General features: G+C 32.7%; 1 pseudogene; it reads left to right on the forward strand.

The window, feature by feature from the left end:
* The first annotated feature begins 1193 nt into the window (after positions 1–1193).
* LOC149263585 (aspartic proteinase nepenthesin-2 pseudogene) lies at positions 1194–16150 on the forward strand (annotated as a pseudogene).
* The last annotated feature ends 768 nt before the right edge of the window (positions 16151–16918 follow it).

Genomic DNA, 16918 nt, shown 5'->3' on the forward strand with positions numbered 1-16918 from the left:
AAAAGTTGTTCATATTTAGTTATGGTTAGTTAGGAACATCTAGTTAAAATAAATGACTTTATAGCTAGTAGGTAGTTAGGGATAAGGGAAATTGGTTCACATCCATGAACTCATTTCTTGGGCAATTGTTTTTAGTTTTTGGGGAGAGAGGAGGAACATTTTTGGGTGTTGGAAGTTTTGGTGTGAGATTGAAATTAATTGAACAATATTTCTTAGACCAGTGGTTTTTTGTATCAGCAAATCAAATTCGTAAGTTTGTGTGAGACAATGATTTGCATGTGTTTGTGAGGTTTGTGAACCATAATATTAATATCTGAAGATTGAAATTTATTTGGCCTTTAAATTTTTTTGTTGAATGAGGAACTCCTGCACTGTATTTTCTATGTTAATTACATTTAAATGAGAGCCCAGTGAATCATATGTTAGTTAAAATTCTAATCCAGTACTTTTGCATCCAAGATTGTTTATTGGAAAGAGTCATATTACAGTACATATTCAAGAATATATAACACTCTATATCAAGCCAATAGAAGAAAGAAAATTTGTAAAGGAAAACCGTCATCAAAGTTGCGGGTCAATTTCTGGTAAAAGGAAGACGAAATTGAAAATTCTGGCATTTGGGTTTTGTGCAATGCAGGGTCTATTTGGTAACTGGTGAGTGATTTTCCAAAAATATCCTTGGTTGGGGAGTTACGAAGGGATATTTAAAATGTGTTTTTACATATTCTGTGGCCATAAAAAATTGATTAGTTGTTACACCTGTAATAGCACTGTAGTTTGCTATGAGAGCAATGATATGTTATTCCTCCTATAACAACACTATAGTTTTCTATAAGAGTAATGATTTGTTGTTCCTCCTGTAACAACACTGTAGATTTTTGTGAGAGCAATGATTTGTTGTTCCTCCTTTAACAACACTGTAGTTGGTTGTGAGAGCAATGATTTCTTGTTCCTCCTATACCAACACTGTAGTTTGCTGAGAAATCAATGATTGTTGTTCCTCATGTAACAACATTGTAAGCTACTGAGATAGAAACCATCAATTTGTGGTATCAAAGCCTTAACGTTGTTGGTATCTATAGTATATAGAGATGAATAAGGGAGCAGGAAGGGTATGAGGTCGTGGAGGCAGACCTGCGGGTAATGCAAACCTCCGGGAAGAGATAAGGAGGCTGCAAGTTTAGTTAGAAGCCATGGAAGTAGGGAGACAACGGGATCCTAAAGGTGGAGATGTTAGTGAGGCTGAAGAGGAACTTGAAGAAGAAGGAGTAGCACATGTTAAAGAAGTTGCTGAGATTAAGTTGTTGAGAGTAGTATTGGGCTCAAGTTCAAGGCCAGAGCTTGAAATCTCTATTTACGATGGCAGTTTGAAATATGAGAATCTACTAGATTATATCAGTGAGATGAAAAAGTATTTTTGAGTACGAGGATAAGAGAGTAAATTTTTCTATGACAAGGCTGAAAGGCCATGCTACACTATAGTGGAACATTGTACAGGCTGAAAAAGGAAGAAGGACAAATCATTGATCAAGAACTAGGATAGAATGGTGGTAAAGATGAAGAGTAAGTTCTTGCCAAAGGATTACCAGCTAAATCTTTACAAACAAATGCAAAATATTAAACAAAAGATAATGACAATGAGAGAATACACTGAAGATTTTTACAAGGTGAATTTGAGAGCTGGTTGTTGGGCTCCAAAAATGTCATACAAATATCACTCATTACCATACATTTTTCACCTATGCTTCCATTATATCACTCACTATTCACCACCTTGTCACTCCATTTTCCCTACTATTCACCATTAATGGGTCTCATTTATATTTTCCAAATATTGTTTATTTTTAAGCATTTTTGAGAGAAATTCTTGATTAAATATTAGAAAATAATATATTTTACTTTATATATGGAAAGTGGGTTGTTTTTGTGACATGTGTAGGTTCCAAGGAAGCTTCCAAGACATGTTTATGTGGCCTTGAAGGATCAAATTCGAATTTGATAAGATAAGCCTCATGGAAAAGATCATGATATCGTGGAGAAGATCAAGGACAAAAGGGGGTTATGTGTCTAGATGGTTGAGAAATGTATGGAACTAATGCCTTAAACAATAGCATTAGGAGAATTTTGAGGTCTAAAATGGGCCTCCTAAGAAAAATTTACAGCCAAAATAAACTTTATAAGAACCAATAGGATTCAAGATGATGATGTCAACCATGGGGGATGATTCACCATTTTTGGAGTAAAAAAGTAAAAAGATAAAAAAAAAAAAAAAAAAAAAAAAAACTATTTTTTCAACTCGTATTTTCAACTTATCTCCCTAAGGTTTTACTCAAATTTCGAGTGGAAGTACTCGTTGGATGAAAAAATTAATTCCTCATCCAAGGAGTACCCATGTTGCATACTTTTGATGGACCTTGCTACACGAAAAATGAGAAATGCATGAAAAACTTTATTGCAATCACGTTTTTCATGTATATCTCATTTTTCGTGTAGTAGGGTCCATCGAAAGTATGCAACATGGGGAATCATATTTTTCATCCAATGAGTGTTTTCACTTGAAATTTGAGTAAACCCATAGGGAGATAAGTTGAAAATACGAGTTTAAAAACAGTATTTTCTTTTTTCCCTCTAAAATTTGATGATGTAATCTAATCTTATTTTATTATTTCCACTATTATTTTATAATTTCCTTAAGACGCCCATTTTAGGCCTCAAGATTCCCCTAATGGAGAATGGGATGTGGAAACAAGGGTTAGGTAGTCGTGGAGTGGACAAGAAGAAGGCATAGAAGTTAGGAAAAAATTGATTGGGGAAGAATAGGAGTAAGAGAAGAACCATTGTGGATGAGAACTTGTAAAGAAGACCATTGTGGAGAATAACACACAACGAGGCACTTATGTTCTATCTTGTGGCTCTCAGAGGAGTTGTTATCTTTCTAGTAACATTAGGAGAATAGGATAAGATTCTCTAGGTGAGGGTAAACCTCAAGTCACCCAAGGGAATGGAGGGTGGAGATGGGTTTTCTCTGGAGTCCCTTAATAGCCCGAGTAGATGTTTATCCCTTGGAGTATTGGAAGGAAGTTATAGAGTCTCCATTACTTATTTCATTTTGGTTTGGCAATGGATTTTCAAGTCCCCTTGAAGGTGGAATCATTGTGTGATAAGTTCATGGTATAGGTGCAACCTCTCGATTCCTTGAAGCTTAATGGTTGTTGAACAATTGAATGGGGGAGGTGGTAGACCTATAAAGTCCCTGAAGATTGGTTGAATACCATTTGGTTGGTGGGTAGAGGTGGGATAGCCTCTGGAGTCCCTATTTCATCCAGCAGTTGGTATACGATCCCTAGAGAAATCCATCTCAGTCTCTAGAATCCAGCTTAAGGGTGATAACTACAAGAGAGGATTAGTTGTAATTATATATGGTTGGCAAGAGAGTCATAGTCCCTAACACAGATTCCATGAAAGCTTACAAGATAAGTACTTTTATGTACTTTTACATGACAATGAATGTATGTTGCATTTCTAGTTTGAAATGGTGTTGCTATGCACAAAAATACATGATTGTATTATTACTGATACTTAATTAGCTGACTTACTGTGAAAAATATAAAAGGTATTGGAATAATCCATAAGAGGCTTGATTTGATTACAATAATGTTTAGAAGAGGACTTATTCTTGTTACAACATGATGGTTACATTTTTGATAGCTTGCATTGAGAAGGATGATTTCAAAATGTGATAATGCTAAGGACTTTTCCTCCTCCCTTATTATCATAACCTATTATTTCACTTAAAGGGAACCTTCTAGCCTATTGTGATGTGTGCCTAGTGATGGGTATACACATTTGCAGGAACCATGGCTTGGTTCAAAGGACCTACGATCTCTCATGAGTAGGGAAAGACCTTTGAGGATGGGTAGACTTAACTTTCTAGCCTTTCACTTTTAGAAAAATGCATTCTCATTCTATTCGCATTGATGTTTAACCTTCTTAGACTGGAAACCATATTCTATGTAATATCTTGGTAATAAGGTGGTATGGCAGCTTCATGCTTGAATAATTGGTGATATTCATGGTGTCCAAAGTGAAGAACTCTCGTTTGGGAGGGACGAGCTTCTAATCCCTACCAATAGCTCAATGTTCTAGGAATCCTCAATAACTTCCACAATGTTGCTGGTTAGATCACTATCATCACTAGGGTACACTTTTCTATGCAGATCAAACATTGGTGGTTCTTTATGAGTCACTAAGCCTTTAGCAAAGGGAATCCAACACATATTTGAGCAATCATGCCTGGAATTCCCTGTCCCAAAAGTGGGCATGTTTGTAGGCCCAGAAACTTACCCATTACGTGCGTGTCTATAAGGCTCATGCCTGTATTTGGTCATAAAATAAGGATTATATGTCTCATTGACAAGAACTGGTCTCCATGTGCCATTTTGGGTATCTCGTGAAACCTCCAAATTCGGGGAGAGGAAACCTATGGTAAGCTTAGGAGGGATAGCACCGATGAGTGCTTTAATAGACTTCAAGGATCATGGCTAAACTTTGGTGTAATTCCAAACAATTTTGGAACCATTGCAGCTAACCCACGATTGATTTCCCTTAAGTGTTCTATAAATATTGAAAGGGGGTTTAGTACTAAGAGAAACGGTTGGGGAATACTTGGGGCTTATTATCGAGGAAGCGAAAATAAAATCCCACATGAAAACTAAAGGCATTCACAAAGTTTATAGTCAGGGTAGTACCGTGGGTTACAACTAGGGAACGAAGTCGGGATTTGGCACATATTGAACATGTCAACAACCTTTACGAAGCTACCCTGTGGCACTTGGAGGTTAGCCACTTGGCATGACCACGTGAGTCCATGTGGAAAGGTTAATGATGTGTCACCCTCTGACTTGTCGAAAAATTAAAGGATCATAACTTATGATCCAGAGGTCAGATTGAGGTGAAATATCATATTGCTTGATTCATCTTAGTGAGATGAAAATAATGGTGATGCTTATTTCCAATTCTGAAGATAAATTTTTTATTATCCCCTCTCTCTAACTAGTTACCAGGGAGATTGGATTAGAAATTAAATGCTTTCTACCAAGGTTAAGGTGGGTGGTGTTTACACACACACTTGCACACATGCACATGCAACATTACATTAATATATACATAGATCTATACACTTACCTATGCACATGAGCCATCTTTGGGTTCAAAATATAGCTTTAAATTTTTCTACACTAGTTAAAAACATCAAATGAATCTACATGTTGGGTAGCCTCTTGATTCAATTGATGCCTCATAATTGCATGTTTTATGAATGCCCCAACAACATTGTGTTATCCTTTTCCATGCCTCGTCTCAAAGAAATTCCATGTGTGTTGAATGTTAGTTATCTTATGAAGGTGATACAACGATAAGAATGATAATGTTGATTTAAATTGACCAGCACATCACAATTATTTTCATTACTATCAAAACCATCGATACCAAGCTCTACATGCCTATACAAAATATGCACAAGTATAGAGACATGGTTTGAATGATAATATTCACTTTTATGGAGTGAATGTGTAATTCTAAGCAAAATCAACCACCGATAATATTGTTCCCTTTGGGAATGCATCACATGATTTTTAAAATGTAGTTCCTGTGATCATGTTATATGAGAGTGCTTAATATATTTATATATTTGCTAACTGAACTTCTCCATAAAATATGTCACATAAATGTCATATTCAAATAAATCAATCTTTTTTTATTTTTTCATTGAATCTATAACAATACTATATGTAGCATATTGAAATCTTTTCCACTTAACAATGAGATTTAATAATCATGAATCATTTAGATAAATGTGATACTTGGGATCAAAGAGTGCCAAATGAGAACATTTTATAAATTCTCTTCCACCATCACATTCTTTCTTATAGAATAATTGGTTATTCTCTCATGCACATAATATATTAGATAAAAATTCACGAACACTTAAATGGGGGGATCATTGGACCAATATTCTATGCCAAATTTTAGAAATGTCTCATAATATAATTGCAATTATAAATGGTATTGACAAAAACATTTGTCACGAACAATGATAGGCCTCACATACGTTAGCTTAAGCTTAAAAAAATTGTTAAGAGAAATCTTCACATCAGTGTCACTCTCCATAAAATTATGGAATAACTCCACTTCACTAACTTGTGTTATGAGTTTCATAAACCCCTCTAGATATATGATGTCACACAATGTCTCTTCATTTGATGACATGCAGGAATTCAAATGCCAAAACTCTTTCACCCTATGTCTCACATTATCTACAAGTCTATTTGGATAGGATTGTCTAGCTATATTATCATAACATATATTCATCATTATCATATAATTGAATCCTACATTTTTTATGCCTCCATAGATTTTATCTAGATGTTTTGTACACTCTTAGCTAAGAGTTTAAATTCTCTCAGTCGACACTTCTTTCGGAGAAAAGTTTTAGCGGTTAACATAAACCATATTTATGAAAAAATCTTGCATGAGAATTATAAATATCTTGATTGAGAATTTTTATGCTCTTATTCGAGATTTTTTCTAAGTCAAGGGTTTTTGGTCAATCAAAATTGGAAAAAAATTGCAATTTTCCAATTCCTAATCCATGCAAAATTTAAGAGTTAGATGATGTTTTTGTACAACTAGATTTAGTTTTAAATATAGTTTCTAATGATATAAGAAATATTCATTTTCATGAAGAATTCATATTGATTATTAATTGTATACTAAGTTGTGTCACCGCAGATTTTTAGAATTCTAAAAAATTACCTAAAATGAAAATTTCGTAACTTCAAAATTGAACCACCAAATCATTTGAATAATCACACAGGTATTCCTCTCTCTGTCCTGCTCAAAAATATTTTCAGATGACTTATTACTGATCACATTAAAAGTAAAATTGATGGATCACCAAATGTGTTGAAAAATCACCATTTTTTTCTTACCCTTTTTCATTATATGATAAAAGATAATGATTGAATCTAAAAATTCCCCAAAAATATTCCATATCCTAGTGCAATATATGTAGACTGTGATGATATATTTTTTTCCCAAAATGAATCAATATCTCTAAAACCCTCATTGGTTGATTAAGTCACTCGTTATACTTTCCTGAAATTTCCAAGTATATGCAATTAGTAAACACCAAATTTATCCATATATGTGTGCACAAAAATTAAAAATAAAAATATGAGTATGAAGGAAATACAATTCTTTATAAATCCTGTTTTTAGAAGAAAGAAAAAATCTCAAAGAAAATATGAGCTTCTAGTGGTTGAAGTTGAAAAACCATAAATATTCACAATTTTGTACGTTGAAAATAAGTTAAAAGTGTTTCCCAATTTTGCATTTTCATAAAGGAGCAGTTTTAGAACAACCCTCTATATGTAAAATTGTATTAGTTCTCTATAAGACACTATGAACTATATCCCTTTCTAGAAAAAGAGTCTTATTCATAATCAACAATTTCAAAGCATTTTTATGTTGCAGCGAGATGCTAATCATGTGTTTCCTCAATTTGGTGGAAACAATGGCTAACTTTGTTCTATAAAAATGGAGGGCACAATTGTAATTAGGGCATGAGATTTATGAAGGGAGAGTGGAAAACCAAGAAAATTTGTTGTTCAGATAGTAATGGATTATATAACATTATTATTTAGGGTTTTGAGATATGAAGGAAAATATGGAGTATGGTGAGTTGAGGGTGGGAGGATGTTGGAATGGAAATAAGATAATGAGGTAAGGTTGGGATGTAGGAGGATGATTGATAACATTCATAAGGTTCAAGAAGGAGGATGGTGTAAATACATAGGCATAATTATTGAAAGGTACAACAAAAAGGAAAAATCATATATACAACTTGATTTGTTGGAATATAGCATTATGAGAGATTTATTCTAGTGGGGTGATATCATACATTTTTTATTTTAAAAGAGTTTATAAGTGATTATGAAATAATCATATTGATGAATTGAGGTGACATTTAAAGTGGTTTCCCAAGCGTACGTAAAAATTTAGGGTTATACATCACTATTTTTAACTAGAAATTGAGGGTGGTGTTGTTTTGCCCAAACAAGGTAATGAGGAGAGGGGTGCATTGTAGTGGACAGTTGAAGAAATGATGATGGATAACATTCTTTAGGTTCGAGAAGGAGGATGGTGTAAATCCATAGGAATAATTTTTGAAAGGTACAACAAAAAGGGAAAAGCATATATACAAGTTGATTTGTTGGAATACAGCATTATGAGATAGGATTTTTCTAGTGGGGGTGACATCATACATTTTGTCATTTTAAAAGAGTTTATAACTGATTAGGAAATAATCATATTGATGAATTGAGGTGATGTTTAAATTGGTTTCCCAAGACTACGTAAAAATAATTTAGGGTTATACATCACTATTTTAACTAGAAATTGAGGGTGGTGTTGTTTTTCCTAAACAAGGTAATGAGGAGAGGGGTGCATTTTAGTGGAAAGTTGAAGAAAGGATCAAAATTCTTGAAATATGAGATCTTTTTGGCTAAAATTTTTTAGGATAGTCATAGCCAATTGGTTTTTCACTTTTCATGAGTAAAAATAAGATATCGAAAGTGAAAAAAAAAAAAAAAAAATCATGAGTCAAAATCAAAACCATCTCTAGATCAAGTCATGGAGGTATCAATGATGGTAAAAGCATTAGAAAAATTTTTCCGCAGAATTCATCCTAGGTGGTTACACACCTAATTCAATAGTCGGTATTTGTATATTTATTTAGTTGAATGTAAATGTTTGAAGAAGTATATTGTGAGAAACATTAAGTTGGGGCCACACCTTCTAACTAGTTTTCTGTAAGAAGAAAACTGTTAACACCATCAGTCTCCAAGAAAGCTTGGAAGTACATTTAGTCAAGATGTGGATCCATGATTTTAGTAATTTATCCTTTCCCAACATATTTTGGTAATGAAATGTTGGTATAGAAATGTAAGTTAACTATGGTAAATCTAAACTAATGCCATAGCACATATATAAGATCATTGTCAATATCCTAAAAAATGTAATGGAGAGGGAATTTATCTCCAACTAATTAAATCTTTTATAGGGATACATCATGTGAAAGAGGTATGGAACATGCAATATTATACTCAACATATTTAAAGACTAAATTAAATAATCACTAGGCTAAAGTGTTGGTGAAGGTAAGATCCAAAGAAATAGATGTAAGATGAGGAAGTTTTAAAGTGAGAGGGTAGTCTCAAAGAAGTAGAATTTTATTGTTAGAAGGTATTTGATGGATATGTAGAACCATAACTACAATACAAATCATGTAGTGTGCGAGGGAAACCTTAGAAAATCCATAGAACATTGCTAAAATATGGTACATTTGGTGGGAATTCAACTAATAGAACCAAAATTTTATAGAAAAAGCGCTACATGAATATTTTTTTGGATTTCAAACTATGAAATGTTTAGTTTGGGGTGTACCTAAATGGAAGCAAATCTAAGTTAGATGATGTGTTGGGTGGGAGAGTGGCATACAAGAAACACAATGCTCATGAATGTTGGGAAGGATCTATGCAAAGAGCCAAATTCAAGCGGAAAGAAGACCTAATAAAACATTATAGTATGGAATGATGAGGAGAAATATATGTAGTTTACAATTAAAGATAGAAACACTAAGAAATTAATATGATATAAGAAGTAATTGCCAAAATTTAGTATCTCATGAAAGGTGTCTTTTTTGTTTCACATATTTTCCATAAATTAACTATTTAACCACTTGCATGTTTTTCAAAGGATAAAATAAATAATAAACTAAGTTCCTTTCACTTGCATATGCATGCAACTCGAAGATTGAAATATATAACTAATTATACATGAATTATGGTAGGTATATGAAAATGCAATCTTAAGAGTGATGTTTTGGTGGAATAACATCCTTAATGAGAGTCACCAATAATGAGGCATCCTTCTTGGGAGGTGTTCCTTCATTTTTAAATTTAAGCATGTTGTTTCATACACACCACAATAAATTGATATCTCTAAGAGAAAGGAATACATTAAAAGAAATGAAAATTTATATGAACCAAAATAAGGGATCAAATCTTAGTTTTTTTGTGGAGTAACAAAGATAATATTACCTTATAAATAAAGAGTTGTGTTAATATATTTTTTTAAATTTAATATTGTGACCTTGCTAGTTTTGCATGATCATCAACTACTTATATCACTTGGAATACACCTAACTGACATGTCTTCAAAACCCCATGTCTAGCACCTTTAACAATGCAACGTGTAAAAATTTTCACTTCAACATAGGTGGTATTACATCATCACCACATACATGCATACTCAACCTAGCGATATATCATTTAAAAAAAACAACAGTGTGCTCCCAATATACAAAATGACACCTCATGTCTAAACATGAATGTATGGAATATGGTGACCTGTATTGAAAATGGCTCTAATATACAAATGGCATATGCCCAAACATGTAAGTGTAGCATATGATGCAATACATAAAAAATGGGTCTCATTGGTCATTCATTGAGCAATTCCATCCTCACATGCATCATTATGGTTTTCCCTCAATTTAAACACACACACACACACACACACACACACACATATTGGAATGCTTACCTAGAATCCGAAAAAGATTTAGTTCATTGGCTTGACCCTCAATGTATACTAAGGATGAACATTTTTTCTCAATATCACCTAAAAACATATCATGTGGTACCAAAATAGTAAAAAAATGAGGTTGTGGAAATGTAAAAACATGTCACACTAGGAATGCATTCACATTCCTAGGAGTGCATCCACATTCCTAAAAGTGCATGAATGTTCCTAAGAACATGCAAATTTCTAAAAAATGCACATACTTCTAAGCCTAGGAACATGCAAATTTCCAAAAAATTCACATACTTCTAAGCCATGTCGACATGGTATCCTAACTAGCATCCTAATTGATGATTCAGGGCTTGCCCAAGCCTATACACCTAGGAATGTGCACAAATTAATGCGAGAACACATTCTTGATGGTCCCATTTCCTCTTTTGGGGCCATGATTATTGTGCAAGCACTTATAATAATATATGGTGATGTCAATTTTACCAATTTTTTTTTACAAAAATAAGTCAATTTTCCCACAGAGCATAGAATAGATGGTGACAGGGTCATCTATTCTATTAAGACACTATGTGGTGTAAAGGTCACTGGTTTGAAACTTTGTTGGCAAAAATCTAGTTATGAAAAGGATTGGTTTGGCACATGCTAGGTGTGATCCCTAGGTGATTTTGATGGCTTAAATGCCCCTAAGTTGTGACGACTCAAACCATAAGTTAGGTGTGAAAGTCACTTTAAAACTCACATAACTTACAAACAAAAACACAATAATAAATCATTTGAATTTAACTTGAATGATTATGTAAAAAATTTATTATCCCCCACCTAAAATCAAATATCATAAACTAACCTATCAAACCTTCTAAAAAATAATTTCATTTTTCCTTTAATTACACTAAAAATAATGAACAAAGATAATTAAAAATAAATAACTATAAACCTTTTATTTTAAACATGAAAATTTGTATTTATTATAATTAAAGTAAATACTAAAATAATATTTTATAATTTCAAATTAATTAGTTTTATTAAAATAAAGTTATATAAATAAATAAAACAATTAAATATTTTTTAAACTAAACCCCCTCGTAGAAATTAGGCATACCATGTACTGTCCAAAGTGGCCAACCAACGAGAGTGTTAGGTGAAGAAGGCAAGTGCAAAAGAGGTTACGACATGGAAGGCCATGTTATGCAACTCTAATACTCAATTTTAGGGCATAGAGTGCCAAAATCTATAGTGATGGAGGTTTGGAATTCAACTCAAGGTTATAAGAAAAAGATTATAAGAAAAATAAGAGAAGTTTTGGAGGGGTATATTTTAGAGTTTAGAATTTGGAATTTGACTTATAATTCTGAGTAAAGTGCAGTAAATTTATAAATTTGGAATGGTGTGCAAATTTTATAGAAATTGTAAAAGAAATTATATAGATTTTTAAGAGGTAGAAACAACCTAACAAGTAGTAGGATTCTAAAAAACATGATTTTTAGTATGGTCATCAAAATTTGGCAAGTAAATAGTCAATAGAAAATTGTTTACTCGAAGAAAGCATTGCCTAACCCAATTTTTTGAATTAGGTGAGAATTGGTGACAAAAATATTACTAGAAATTATAGATAGGAAAATGATAAAATGGATATTTAATAAGTTGAGCTTGCCAAGGGAACAATTTTTAGCCGCGATAACATAATTTGATAAATAAGAATTCAATAGAAAAATATTGACAATCAAGCCGCGATAGCATAATTCGATAAATAAGAATTCAATAGAAAAATATTGACAATCAAGAATTTAAATATGGGTCGAAATTTTGAAGAGAATATTTCCATAAACCTATGTGATTACCAAAGAAACATAAGGAGTTTTTACAAGATTATGATCATTAAGACTATGATCACTAAAGTAGGGGTTTTGAGTTGAGTACAATGAATAAAACCCATAATAGATAGTGACTAATATAGGGTGCCCTAAAAAGGGCATTGATTTAAGATTATAACAATCTACCAAGTGGTTATATAAACGATGACAAGATATATATTGTCACACCTTGATATAGGTTTCTATTTTCATATTACATTTACAAAATGACAACCATGATGCCATCACAATGGATACAGATATAGGTATGATGGTAGTAGTCATATAAGGTACATGTGGTTGGTAAAAGAATTTGAATAATGAAGAAAACCATTGCGTAGGATAAATATGATGATTGAATTTTATGATATGCATGAGAATAGAAAGGGAAATTTTCTTGAACTTATCTCACTCATGAATTCAAAAACATTGTGTGCTATGTATATACATATATGACCATGTTATACTAATATGTATTTAACTTTATATAATCTACATATCTTTGTGCTATGGATGAATATGTAATAATACTGGATTATGGTGAATTTAGCAAGCATCAGGGGAAAAAAGGGCTTGAAACTCAAGAGATTGTGATCCCATGCCTCATAGGGATTCAATGCCTTAAGAATCCCCTTGACCACTTGGATTGTTTAGTCCACTCAACATAAACTTCAATTCCAACAAATATTTGTTTGAATTTCATACAAAATTGAAAGAAAAAAATAAAAAAATATATATATATATATATATATATATATAAAAGAAGGGACCAAGATGTAGACTAGTTATACTACTTGAAATGTTTTAAACATAAGATTTTATACTTTTCAATTATTTTATTATATATAGAGACACATACACACTTCTTTAACCATAGATATAGTTGATATTGAAATATTTTAAATAAGATTCTTTTTATGATTACCAATATTTTTTAGGTGCATGTTAACTTTATATTAAGAAGTGCTTGAATTATACTTTCAATTACTTTTTTCCTAAGCATTCAAATATTTTATTATGAATGATATTAGAGAGAGAGTGAGAGAAAGACATGAAGTGTAGATGAGATTATTTTTTTCCTAAACATTGAAATATTTTATTATGAATGATATTAGAGAGAGAGTGAGAGAAAGACATGAAGTGCAGATGAGTTGACTTCCCTCGAGTTTAATCCTTATCAAGTTACAATTAAAAAAACTTCATAGAGACTAACGCTGTGTTGTAAAATGCATAATAAATTTAAATAATAATGTGAACCATTACTAACAACTCATTTCCTTAAAAAATTATTCATAAATTTTATAATTTCATTTAAATTTATATTAAATTTAAAATAATATTAAAAAATTCTATAACTTCACATATATAATAACATTGAGAAAATTATCAAACTCATAAAATAAAAATTAAATTTCAAAACAATAATTTATTATAAAAATAGAAAAAAAAAATTAATAAATATCTTCTAGCAAAACATTATATATATTCAATAGGTTTCTAATTAAAACATAAATTTTATAAACATTCAAACTAGAGATATCATATGTATTTATTTACTTAAATATTTTATATAAGTTATACTTTTTATGAAAAAAAAAAACTAAATCAGAAACAAAATATTGAATTATTCAATTTGTTTTCTTAAATAAAACTTGATTTTTTATATCATTATAACATGCAAACCGCACAAAACATAGTTTTTTAACCTAAACTTTATCGAACACATTTATCTTACTAAACTATAAATAGGATAGGTCTTTTTATTATTTTTATTTTATGAAATCTCTCAAAATGTCATGAAAAACGAAATATATATATATATATATATATATAAAAACGAATGAATATATATATATATGAATATGATTGTATGCAGCAGCATCTCGTTTTGGAGGCTATAATCGAATTTTAATGTTTTTATACAGTAGTAAAAATTTATATGAGTTTCCATGCAAAGATGCCTCACCATAGTTTGTTGAGGACATTCACTTTTAAGTCAAGTATAAAGATGCCCAACCATAGTTGGTTAAGGAACATTCACTTTTAAGTCGAGTACAGCTCCTTGTGCATGAATATGAAGATTTAATTTTTATATAGTAATAAATAAATTGCAATGGAAATTAAAGTTAACGAGGACTTGTAACTTCAAATCAAATCAGCGATGCTTTTCTATCTCCAATAAATAGAGAGCATCCCTCCTCGTAGAGTAAACCATTTCCTTCTCAAGTTTACGAAATATGGCTCGACAATCTGCCACATTTCTTCGTGCCCTCTGCAAACTCCTTACTTATTTGTTATTGATTTATATGATATTACCTTTGATGCATTGCAGACAGCTTGTGCCCAAGATTTCAAAGCCTGAGCATAAATCCGCGATTTCAAGGCCTGAGCAGAAACCCGTTGTTGGGTTGAGAATAGATCTTGTGCATAGAGATTCACCGCTTTCTCCATTCTTTCCAGGGAACATTACATCCACGGAACGGGTGAAGCAGGCAGTGCAACGTAGTCAAGAGAGGCTAGAAGCACTCTATGGGTCTGGTCAATTGGCTCACGCAGGAATCCAAGGTCAAGTAAGTGCAGGAAGTGGAGAATATACGATGAAGTTAGAAATAGGTGAGCCGTCATTATCATATTCTGCAATTCTAGATACAAGTAGTGACTTGATATGGACACAGTGCTTGCCCTGTGATGATTGCTCTAATCAATCCTATGCAATCTATGATCCTTCCCAGTCCTCCACTTACATGACGGTCACATGCGAAAGCCCTCAGTGCCAGCCAACCCTTTTCTCTTATTGCTCTGCTGATGTGTGCAATTACTTGTATCAGTATGCTGATTACTCCAGCTCAGGGATACTTTCATACGAGACGTTTACCTTTTCAACACAGTCGATCAATCAAATTGTGTTTGGTTGTGGCCAATACAATGAAGGCCACTTCGATGGACACGGAGGTGTAGGCTTCGGACGAGGTTCCTTATCCCTAATTTCACAGCTTGCTTCATTAGGACTAGGCAATAAGTTTTCTTACTGTCTCCAAGGTTTTGACGAACCTTCTTACATGGTCAGCCCTTTGTTTATAGGTCACAGTGCTACCTTGAATGCCGAGGATGTCAGTTCAACTCCTTTTATTCAAAACGAATACGTGACATCAAGTTTCTATTATGTTTCGTTGGAAGGAATTAGCCTTGGAGGTGAATTATTGGATATCCCTGCTGCTACTTTTGATATTCAAGACGATGGTAGCGGTGGATTTATGATAGACTCTGGAGTCGCATTCACATTTCTGTATGACGATGCATATCAAGTTTTGAAGAAGGCCTTGATTTCTTCCATTCACTTTCCGCAAACCGATGGGTCTGGACTCGGACTAGACCTCTGTTTTAACTTACTTCCCGACTATAAATTTCGACTTTCCTCTGATCAGTTTCCGACTATGACTTTCCACTTTAAGGGAGCAGATTATGTTTTGCAGCCAGAACACTATTTCTACGTTGATGACACCATTTTCTGCCTAGCAATGCTGCCGAATTCGCAGACCTCGATATCCGCATTAGGCAATTTTCAACAGCAAAATTACCAAATACTCTATGACAACGACAAGAACGTGCTCTCTTTTGCACCCGCAGACTGTGATTCGTTGTAATCAAGCACATGGATAGCTGTTTTTTTCCTATAGATTCTATATTAAATTAGATGATTAAAGTCTGTTCCTGCTCTTGTTTGATAAAAAAAAAAATATTATCATACAAGTTTGAGTTTGTTGCTGGTGTTTGATTTTGCTAAATTATAAGCCCATATAAACAGTTTTTTTAAGACAATATGTGTATAAACAAGCTTGTTTCTCTGTTTCAAATTCATTAAACCATGGTTTCCTTCTTGTGAATATCGGTAGTCTCATGAAAGGATGTAGTTTGTTACGGAAAGCCCTTGAAAGAGTCGGTGGATCAGATAAGCTATTAGCATGAATTTCTCAAAATTTATAACTCTAGATAAATTGGAGGATAATCGTTTTCAATATTGATTATTGTATTTATTGAAAAGTTTGATTTTTGGCCAAAGTCGCATCGAATTGCCAATCAGAAACAGAATATCATTTAGTTAAGCTGCATGAGAAATATACGAGGAAACCCATGCACATTGACGGAATCGAAGTTCAGTTCTCACTTTGTGATGGGAGGATTGACGACTAAAGTAGAATTTGTATCACTAATGTAATGATATGGTTGTTGAAAGAAATTGGTGGGATTTAACAGTAAGTTTGGCTGGGTGAGACCCACAAGATGAGGGTTCAAATCTCATTGAGTATATATATGACCTGTTGTGTCTTGGCTAGAAGAGTAGGCGACCCCATAGCGGACCTCTCAGCTTTTGTTGAGGCATAAGTTTCCTGCTATTGTGCTTGCAGGCGGTT

This window comes from Pinus tabuliformis, chromosome 6 (assembly GCF_031772625.1).
Source record: "Pinus tabuliformis cultivar Carrire ecotype Pingquan chromosome 6, CPIR1, whole genome shotgun sequence".
Classification (NCBI taxonomy): domain Eukaryota; kingdom Viridiplantae; phylum Streptophyta; class Pinopsida; order Pinales; family Pinaceae; genus Pinus; species Pinus tabuliformis.